This window comes from Lactuca sativa, chromosome 5 (assembly GCF_002870075.4).
Source record: "Lactuca sativa cultivar Salinas chromosome 5, Lsat_Salinas_v11, whole genome shotgun sequence".
Taxonomy (NCBI): Eukaryota; Viridiplantae; Streptophyta; class Magnoliopsida; order Asterales; family Asteraceae; genus Lactuca; species Lactuca sativa.
The window spans coordinates 355,075,867-355,086,795 of NC_056627.2; the positions used below are offsets into that span (position 1 = coordinate 355,075,867).

Below are 10,929 nucleotides of genomic sequence, written 5' to 3' on the forward strand. Positions count from 1 at the left end.
TCACAATCAGACCATCCATGCCGCAGAGCTAGCACGGACCTAAATTGTAGAACCAAAGGGGGGAAAATAGGCGAGAAGAGAAAAATAGCAAAGCTTGAAGGCATAAGGTCAGTAGGTACACCATCCCCGGGGAATCAATCTCCCCTATCTGGGTCACAAACCGAACGGTGGCAAGAAAGCATGACAAGTTACAGAAGAAACACATTAGCTACCCTGACCCGAGCAAGACAATATTGATCTGCGACACCAAAAGAACTTCTCAGACCTCGACAGAAACGAAAATAACGCCAAGACCAGGCGAGTTCATTCTCAAGGAGGGGAAAAGCCAATACTTGGATGGCCAAGTAGAAATTACCTCGAATCAAAGCAAGATTCAAAAGCCCCTCATAGAGAACGAAACAACAAATAAAGAAGAACTTGGAATAGACCACTGCCAGACATAGGAAGTCGGAGCAGAACACTCTCCGACCCTCAGTGAGTCTCTATCTACCACCAGCAAGGTTGATGTCCCCCACATGGCCAAATATTAGAAGGGCCAAAGATACCAGAAAATGGAGCAAGAATTGACACGATTGAGCAGGGATTTCAAGGTCAAACAGACCCCTCGAGAGGAAGTCGTGAGTACCAATGCTCCGAACAGGTTGCCCTTAGCATCCTTCGACCATCAAATCAACAAGGTACTGAATAGAGCCCCATGGGGAAGAGACATCAACAAAAAAATAGATCACTAATGCCACATAAATCTCCAATCAGCTCAAATGTTCGTTGGATCACTTCTCGCACGAGTCTCTTCCAAGTGATCTCCCAAATGACAAGAAGGACAGTGCCAAGGTTGCACGATTTGTAATAAGGAAAGCACACCAGGAAAAGAAAGACACTTGCCCTTATAAAAGGAATTAGGCAAGCGAAACCAGAGTACAAGGAGGCTTAGGAATCGTCTCCGGAAGGACGCATCAACTAGGAGCATGCCGACCCCACGTGCACAGAGACGCGATCGAGCTCCTGGAAAATGCTGCTGAGGAATTCCCAGGATACCATGTTCTCATACCTTCTCGAAACCAACATGCCACGACTCTGACCACCAACCATCGGTAACCCAGTTAACAGGGCATAGATACTATAGGGCCAGCCTCATCACCCCCATGAGGAGCCATGTTCTCCCTAGTCACCACCGACTGTTTCATTAAGCGAAAAAGAGCCGAGCAGCCATCGAGATCGAAAAAATCCTAGAACGGAGAACCGCCAACAACATCACGGCTACATCGCTTGCCCCAAGACTTGATGTCGAATAAGTACTCTTCAATCCGACACGAGGAACAAAAGCAATATCACCACTTAGGATTGCAAACAGAGTGCTGCGAGTGCCAAACTTTGGTGCAAACAACAACAAGACAAAGCAACGTCCAAAAATAAACATACTCAAGCAGAAGCACGAGACCACTAGACTCCGCCAAACCGCCCAAAAGGCAAACTCCAAAATCACCACACTTGGCGTATGCGAGTGGAAAGATCCAAAACAGGAGACTGGGCGTTGGAAAATAATGGGTCTAGCCACGCACGACCCCTAGAGCAAGCTGAATGCCGCCAGGGTATGCACGAGCAGGACCACCAACGCAAACAAAGATGGAGTTTATGCCCTAAGAGCTCAGGACAGAGGAGTCACTCCCTGGACTTGGAGTGCGTGTAGTTTGCACCACCACCTCTAGAGCGAGGAGAAAGGTCCAGATAAGGCACATGTAAGGCACATCTAAGGCAAGGGTAATTTGATCAAGTAATGTGATCAAATTTCGAAAGAATAATCACACCCAAGCAGGCCATCGCAAGAGCTAGGCCTTGGTTTTTTCTATGATGTAGTCATCTCTCTTTCTTTACTCACCAAACAATTTAGATGTTTCTAAAACATTATCAATGAAGTAACAAAAGTTGACTATAAAAAAACTATCAGGACGTTTTTTACTATCCAAGCTCGGTACCATTTAAACAAGAGGTTATACACGTTTACCAAATGGTAACAAGGACTGATCATCCACATCATTTAAGCGAAACCGTTATGAGAATGCAACAATAAGCTTCAAAGGCTCATAAACTTTCCCTAAAACATGTCAGTTAGGCCCAAAGAGCCATAACTTCTGACCATGACATGAATAAAGGCTTCAAAGGCTCATAACATTTTCGTTGAAACAAGTAATACCTAAGTCCTAAATGTCTCGAGGTGATGATCTCGACTTCACTTAGATGATTAAGGCTAGAGTGCAACCATCCAAGGCCCAAGACTTAAGAACAAATTCCCAAAAGGGGTAATCAGTAAACTTTAGCTAAAAAGGACACCCTAATAATGCTAACTATACAAAAAGCCCCAATATAGAAACAATGGTCTATGACCCAAATAAAGGGCTAATTCTGAGCTCCTAGTGTGAGCTCCCGTGATAAGCCAAAAAGGACCCTAAATAAATATGAGTCCTACAGTCATAAGTTTGGAAAATATAGTAACATGGCTAAATCACCAATCAAAAAAAATCTGCCTATCAAGCAGAAAGACCTAATTCCTTACAAAACAAGAAAAAATTGTCTTGACTCGACCCCCCAAGGAGAACATGAACCTGGGGGAAGAATCTCCTCAGTAAGGATAAGTAATGGCATATGAACCCTGACGGCCAATAAGAACCACCTTTGATTAAAAGCAAAAGCATTGCAGAAACGGAAGTAAACATATCATCAAAAGACAATTTTTTTTTCTGCCGAACAACTCCCTGACTTAAAAGAGCCACACAGGACCAAATAACAATTAACAATATTGTTTTGAGACATCGTCTCTAGAACATAAAGAAAATTCAAACATTGTTTCACACATAAACAACTCAGGAGGAGGGAATGATCACTTACCAATCGATCAGAGGTGTCGTCGGATTTGTATGGATCATGTTCTAGAGGAACCTCCTTGGTATCGGGGTCATTGCACAATTGGTAGAGGCCTCCCAGGTCGAGCTCACCCAAGCGGAGATACGAAGTGAAGTCCATCTCTATAAAAGCCTTCATAGAGGCATGCATTACCTGGGTAAGCTCCACGATGGTACTCGACCCTCAAGGATTGAACTTCCTAGCAACCACTTGCTCTCTCACCGCTTGTTTACCTCCTTCCACGCCGATAGCCATACACGCCGCTTTCAAGTGCCTACTCCAAGCGAGAACTAAATGCTCTCGACCACCTTGTACACCACATGGACAACATACTTCTAGAGCAGCCACATCACGTCATCCTCCGCAGTCTTCCTCCTCACCTCTTCCACCTCCAGCTGTCCATGCTGTTCCTCCATTCAGCCCTCCAACACCTTCTTCTCCTCCACTATGGCTTCAATCCGATGGGAAAAGCGCTCCACCGACCCATCCAAAATTTCCACCTGCTCCTCCATGGATGAGCAGGTGGAAAAGCGCTCCACCGACCCATCCAAATGGTCCTCAAATGCTACTCCTCATCCAGACTCAACAATCTCATCCTTAACTCGTACCGCTCGGCCATAATAGATGTAAGATCTACTAAATCCAAATTAACCTGGCGGAGGCGTCGAGCGGCAGCCACTTTAGGATGAGAGTTGGAGAGCAGCTCCAAGGCTTCAAAGGTAGTAGGAGGGAATGCATGACGAACCTACTCATACGTAACATGATGTTATGTAAGAAAGGACTCTCGAGTGAGCTCCCACTCCAGGATATAGATGCTAGGGGCCGCCAAAGGCAGAGAAGAAGACCATGCAACAATACTATCCTTTGCTGGGGGCGAGGCTAAATCAGGAGGATTTGAAAACCACCCTCCGACTCTTGCCTAGAGACACTTTCCCCCGGGTTGGTAGTATCCTCTGGCTCTTTCATGGGTTCACGAGGCAGTTCAGTCGCCTCTTCATCCATTCCCTCTGAAAGAATGTATGCACGCAAGATTGGGTAGAGGAGTTGAAGTAGTACTTGGAAGACCATAATTAAGGAAGCACACCCAAGGCTTGACATACCATCTCGAAACGAACTATTTTGTTAACACCATTAGGAGTTAGATTGTCTACAGAGAATCCATATTGGCGCATGATCTCAACAAAAAAGTCGATTGTCGACAACCGTAGACCCAACTTGAAGATAGGGATGGGGACTCCGACCTTGCCTTCTGGCAGCCGAGATATGATCGCCCCCTTTCAAGGATATTGCACCCCATGCTCAGGAAGAAAGTCGAATCGGGCCTGTAGGGCCTCAAACTCACTTGATGTAGGATCGATTTTAGTGCTCAACATTTTCATTATTAACCGATAACAAGAGAAAAGAAGCAAAGAGAAAGTAGTGACATTTGAAGAATAAGAGAACGAAGAAAAGGAAACTGTCCACGATATGGGAAGTTTTAAATGTGAGACAGGAAATTCGAACAATTACAATGATGAAACCGTCTGCACAAACGGCTCCGTCACATCAGTGAACGTCAGAGCCATCTCCACCGAACATGTATCTTGATCTAAGCTTGAAAAACTCATCTACCCTAAGCTAATGTTCACGTTTACTAGCCTAGGGAACTTGTTAACGTATTCCTATAGGAATACATTAAAGATAACGTGACAGTTATCTAAAGGATGACTAGCTGACGGTCGCTACCCAACATAAGTGCTAGGCCCTCGCCCTCGCCTTCGTGGCCTCGCACTTAGACCCCGATGCTCTAGCACCAAGGTCCAACTCAGAATGAGAAACTCTGGTCTACAGTAAGCCAAAACAGTACCAACCGCTTCCCAAAGCGACAAGTGTAGCGATTAAAGCGCTGCCCTACGATAGTTCTGCACCAATAACAAATAACTACTAGTGGTGCACGATCCGCCAATAGGACACCTCGATATCATGTCGACCCGGACAAGACAAAAGGTACTGTCGGGTATATGCTCCGATGACAACATTTATAAATGAAACCCTTCTTTTCCAGAATAAGGGATCGCCTCATTTTCTACCTTAAACTAAACCGTAATTCTCTCATCTAATTACTGAATATATCGTTGGATCTTTGTTCCGGGACCACCTCCCGAACGACGATTGACGTTGGTTCTTTCTTTTCTGTGATTCTGAGACACCCAAACGAAGCTATTCCCAAACAACGTTAAGCTCGGAGTACATATCGCAACAGTGGTCGGATTGGCGATCGTATCGCGAGCCAAAATCTTCGATTCAGTTTTGAGAAGCCCGGGTGTCTTCGATGTAGATCGAAAACAAATCAAAAACTACATTAAAGGGAAATTAAAATCGATGTTGTACAATTGAAAAGTAAGATGCAAAATTGAAATCGAACCACATCATATTTGGATGTTTATCTCCACATCAAAATCAAATCATATCAAATTGATGGTGAAGAAGGGAATAACATTAGTGATTGGAACCTTTTGGGTTTCCATTCTTGAACTTTAGTTTTAATCTGGGGTGCAATGGTTGTCACTGAAGAGATGGAGTTGGGTATTCATTTTTTATCTTTACTTCTAATCATAGCGGTGAAGGGAGTTTTTTTTTCCGACAATAAGTGATTTAAGAAAGAATGGGAAACTGAAACTAAAAAGGGAAGAGTACATGCCAGTGATAGGAATAATGGATGGAGTTGAAAGGGGTGAAAAATGGTCTTTTCGTAGAGGGCACCATTGGTATGCAACATTGATGATAACCATTAGAGAAAAAAAGGGAATGAATGATAGGTGAAGGGGCGATGAGCAATCTATTAACAGGATTTTGGGGGCAGGGATGGCCGGATGGGGTAGGGGTTGGATTTATTAATAATTTTTTTGAATAATAATAATAATAATAATAATAATAATAATAATAATAATAATAATAAGACCTAATAAACATAACTTAGGGGTAAATAATAATTTCATATATAAAATTTGTAACAAAATGAAAATGAAACTATATGGTCCATTTATATAATTTTGTCTACAATTTTACTAACAAACAAGGATATATTATAACTTATTATATAAATTGAAACTTGAAAAATGAATAAGCATGCTTAATGAATTATATAAGTGGTTAATCCATATAATTGTAAACAACTAAGAAACATGCCTATATAATTTATTTATATACAATTAAAAGCGTAGGGACGAAAACCGAATTTTAACAAACATAGAGACCAAATTAGAAGTTCACAGCCCTTGATTTTGCAGAAAGTTCAGTGAAGCTCACGGCGACGAAGGAATAAGGATAGACGTTTCATAGTTCATACGTTAACGCAAAAAGTTAAAAATCAAGATCTGGTAGACGGATTTATTCCGGAAACGGTGGACGGAGTTATACCAAAAACAGCGTTTGGCACGGAATATTAACAAAAGTGATGGACAGAGTTTTACTAAGAATGGTGGTGTTGGACGGAGTTATACTAAGAATGGTGTTAACATGGAGATGCCTCTGTGGTTATAAGCGTCGGCAATTCAAGACTCCATTAAAAACCCTAATCGTGAAACGCTCTCTAGATCTGCGAAGATGAAGGCGTCGTCAATTTGAAGAGAAGAAACGTCAACATCGATCCGTGTTAAAACCCCTAATCGTCAACTCATCTGTCTAGCCTGCATATCAAGGTAATCGAGATGATGAATAATTAATAGTTGTGTTATTGATAGATTTATTTCTTCCAATATGAGTTGAATAATTAAAATAGTTGTGCATTATATATCCCCATATGATGTTTGGGTTTGAGTCCCCGTTTATGTAAATTGAAGTATATATCGCATCTGATGGCATTACTAAACTGATTCTTTTGTTTTAGATTATCTTACTATGAGTTGATTTTTTACTTATTGCATATGCTTGTTGCAGTTTGCAAAAAACCCTAACTTTTTTGGGAACTTTGTGTTTCGTTCATACAGAGAGTTTGAAAATATATAGAAAACCAAATCTTGGTTGAAGATTCTAATTTATCTTATGTTTTGATGTTACAAACATAAATTATTAATATTGTAAGTGATCGAGAGGAAACCTATTTTGTTGAGATATGGAACGTCTTGTGAGGAGTTTGGGGGCGATGGTTGTCATAGCTGCCATATACATTGGCATATTTCAGGCTGCACTAGTGATTCCACAGAGTTCTACGCAGAATGTGAGCCTTTTGCCACTTGATTCGATATATATATATATATATATATATATATATATATATATATATATATATATATATATATATATATATATATATATATATATATAGCTTTGATTGATTCCTTAATTTGTTTGCATTTGCAGCTGCCCTTGAATCTCTTTGTGTTGCTACTATGCTGTGCCCTTTTAAAGACTGGAATTGGTTTGATGCAAACTTAATTCCTCGGTAGGAATTCTTGTTACAATGCCTTAATTTTGCAATAAATAAAAAAATGGAGTTATTTTGCAATTTTTCATATCATTCCATTCCAGCATGGTATTAAAAACAAGCAAACAAACAAACAAACGACATGGAATTAGAAAAATGGAAGGAATCGCATCAAGAATTAACTGTTGCGGTTGTTTCTATGTAGGATGTAACTGAATCGTAAGGATTCTTGAAGAAAGAAGTGGCAGAAGTATGATGAAAATTTGGGAGTTTAAGGGTTTGCAACTTAATTAGCAAGCATGTTTATTTTATTGTTTTTCTGTTGTAGTACTATTTCGTAAATTTTAGGTTAAACTCAAAAACCTATCTCACCCTTAGTATCGTTTACCCGTAACAACTTCTTTACCAATCATAAGGTGAAATTAATTTATAGTTTAGGAGTAATATTAGAATTTGTGTGTTGCGTTCTACAAAAATCAACTTATGTAAATAGTTGTTAAAATGAATTTTTTGCATGGTTTTCATTTCTCATTTTTGGACTGTCGAAGGCACTAAGGTTGCGTTTAGTTACGGAAAAACAATTTTTATTTTCTGTTTGTTGTTTTTCTTTTTCAATTTCGTTTTCCATTTTCAGTTTTCATTAAAAATTAAAAAAATACGTTTAGTTAAAACTTATTCATTTTTCATTTTCAGTTTTAGGAAATTAGAAAACGTGTTTAGATTTGTATTTTTCTATCGGTTTTCATTTTTAGAAAACGGTAGTGATGGTAGGGTGTGGGTGGGGCGGCGACAGACCGGATCGACGGAGGGGATGACAGGCGGTGGTGGTGGCGGTGGCAATTGTGGCAGTGGTGGTGATCTCGGCGGCGACAGTGGTGGTGCTGGTGATGGGTAGTGGTGGTGGTGGTGGGTGATTGTGGTAGTGATCTTGGGTGGCTGTATGTGTGTGTGCGTGTGTTTGTGGTGGTGGGGATGAAGGTGTGTTTGTAGGTGTGTGTGTGTGTGTGTTTGTGGGGGCGGGGGTGGGGGTGGGTGTGGGTGTGTATTTATGGGGGTGGGGTGGGGATGGGGATGGGTATATGTGTGTTTGGGTGTGGGGGTGGGTGGGTGTGTGGGTGGGTGTGTCGGTGTGTTTATATTTTAGAAAAAATTTGTAATTAGAAAAATATGGAAAACAATGATTATCAGTTTTTCAAAAATTTTCAACTTCTTTGTAATTTTAGAAAACGAAAAATTTAGAAAAATAGACGAATTAAACGAGTTTTCAAAATTCTCATTTTTCTTGGAATTTTTTTTTTCTAGAAAACGATTTATTTTTCTATAACTAAACGCACCCTAATAGTGTTCAAGTCAAGGATGTTTCAACTTAGTGTTTTAGCATATCATCCTCTCTCTTATCCTTGCAAAAACAAAATGTTGTAGTGGACAGTCGGAAGCCAATTTATCTTTGAGAACCGTCAAATTAAATTGAATGTTACAAAACAATTTTAAACATGTCTTTCTAAATTTTAATCTTAAATATAAATAAACTCAAAAACTTTCTTGATCCAAGAACACCACAAATCATCTTTCACATACACTCTAGAGAACTCTTAAACTGAAACAACAGTTGAAATTTTTCGTCCTTTAATTCCTGTTGAAAACACATCCCTGATGCACCGAAACAACCGGTATTTTATTTTATTTTTATAAATTTTCGATCAAAATGGTCACAACTTAAGTTGGAGTAAATGTGAAATTTATAAATAACTTTATAATCTCATTTCCGTAAACCAACATCAACCATCTTATGTATGATATTATCTTTCACATACATTCTAGAGAACTCTTAAATTAAAACAACAGTTGAAATTTTTTGTACCTTTAATTGCTGTTGAAAACACATCACTGATGCCACCATAACACCCACTAAAAAAACTTTTAAATTTTCAATCAAAATGGTCTCAACTCAAGTTGGAGTATATGAGAAATTTATAAATAACCTTATAATCTCATTTCCGTAAACCAACATTAACCATCTCATGTATGATATTACCTTTCACATACACTCTAAAGAACTCTTAAACTGAAACAATAGTTGGAATTTTTTGTACCTTTAATTGCTATTGAAAACACATCCCTGATGCACCAAAACACCCACTAAAAAACTTTTAATTTTCAATAAAATGGTCTCAACTCAAGTTGGAGTATATGAGAATTTTATAAATAACTTTATAATCTCATTTTCGTAAACCAGCATCAACCATCTCATGTATGATATTACCTTTCACATACACTCTACAGAGCTCTTAAACTGAAACAACAGTTGAATTTTTTTTGTACCTTTAATTATTGTTGAAAACACATCACTGATGCACCAAAACACCCACTAAAAAACTTTAAAATTTTCAATCAAAATGGTCTCAACTCAAGTTGGAGTATATGAGAAATTTATAAATAACTTTATAGTCTCATTTCCGTAAACCAACATCAACCATCTCATGTATGATATTATTCCCCTTAAAATCATTTCTGTAAATCGGCGTCATTCATCTTATACGGGGTTATATTTCCATTTAAAGAATTTATACTCCCACATAAAATATATGTTTTATTAACTTGTATGATAGCTACAATGAAATTATATCGTATGTAGATAAATCAAATTTTTAAACGGAAATATCAACTCTTATCTCATATATGATATTCTAAATTGGCATATCATATTATAATTAAATTTCTAAAAACATACTCAAGTTGGAGCATATGAGATTGTAAATCCACTTACATTTTACAATGGAAAGATAACAATTTTTTCAAAACATAAGTGTATTTTGTTCATAGATTCTGTAGGTGTCAGTTGGGTTAATGGACGATGATGACGTTGGCACAAAGCTGTAGAGCTATACTGGCCGATTTATCTTCATTTTGGGTCTTGGTCAGTAGCGAGTTTAAAATAGAAAATCATATAGTTTTCTTATCAAGTGCAATCGATAAAAATAAAGAGTCAATAATAGGTCGGGTTCTATATCTTAAAATATTTAAACATATATTCAATAATTATATTAAAGTTAGTGTAATTGTACCCGGAGCGATGTTATAATTAAAATTTTAAAATATTTGAATTATTGTATCCTTAATAATAATTTCTAAAACAATTTTTTTAAATATATGACATTATAATCTACATTTTCTATGATTCTAAAAATTAAGACTTTTTAAAAATATAAGTCAAATACGCAAGATTATAAATTTTTTGACTAATAAACATAGTGCATTAGAAGAAGTAAAACAATATTCATTAACATATATAAGATATTTGTGATATATAGATGTTCATGTGTTTTTTAGGGTTTGATTTTTTTTCATAATTATATGAAAATTAGAAGGATGCACGTGCTCAACGCCGGTTGGAATGGTAGGTTGCTATTTCTTATATGTAATTAAAATTAAATGCTATAAATAACAACTTAATTGTACTTGAATCAATAACATTCAACCTATCCGATGTATGTTGATTTCAACTTCATTGTTGGTCTTTCTGATCTCCTATACCCAACATTAAGACCGCATAAGAGTTTAGGTTAAGTAACAATACACCAACCAACATGTGTGCCCATACATGAGGTTTATAAGTTCCATCCTTA

The 10,929-nt window shown here is 38.1% G+C and overlaps 1 long non-coding RNA gene across 1 annotated transcript; it reads left to right on the plus strand.

Moving 5' to 3' along the window:
• Positions 1-6,051: 6,051 nt before the first annotated feature.
• LOC111903526 (uncharacterized) lies at positions 6,052-7,834 on the plus strand. Its single transcript, XR_008223815.1, has 4 exons — positions 6,052-6,578; positions 6,962-7,096; positions 7,240-7,321; positions 7,509-7,834. It is a non-coding gene; the product is annotated as an uncharacterized LOC111903526 (long non-coding RNA).
• The last annotated feature ends 3,095 nt before the right edge of the window (positions 7,835-10,929 follow it).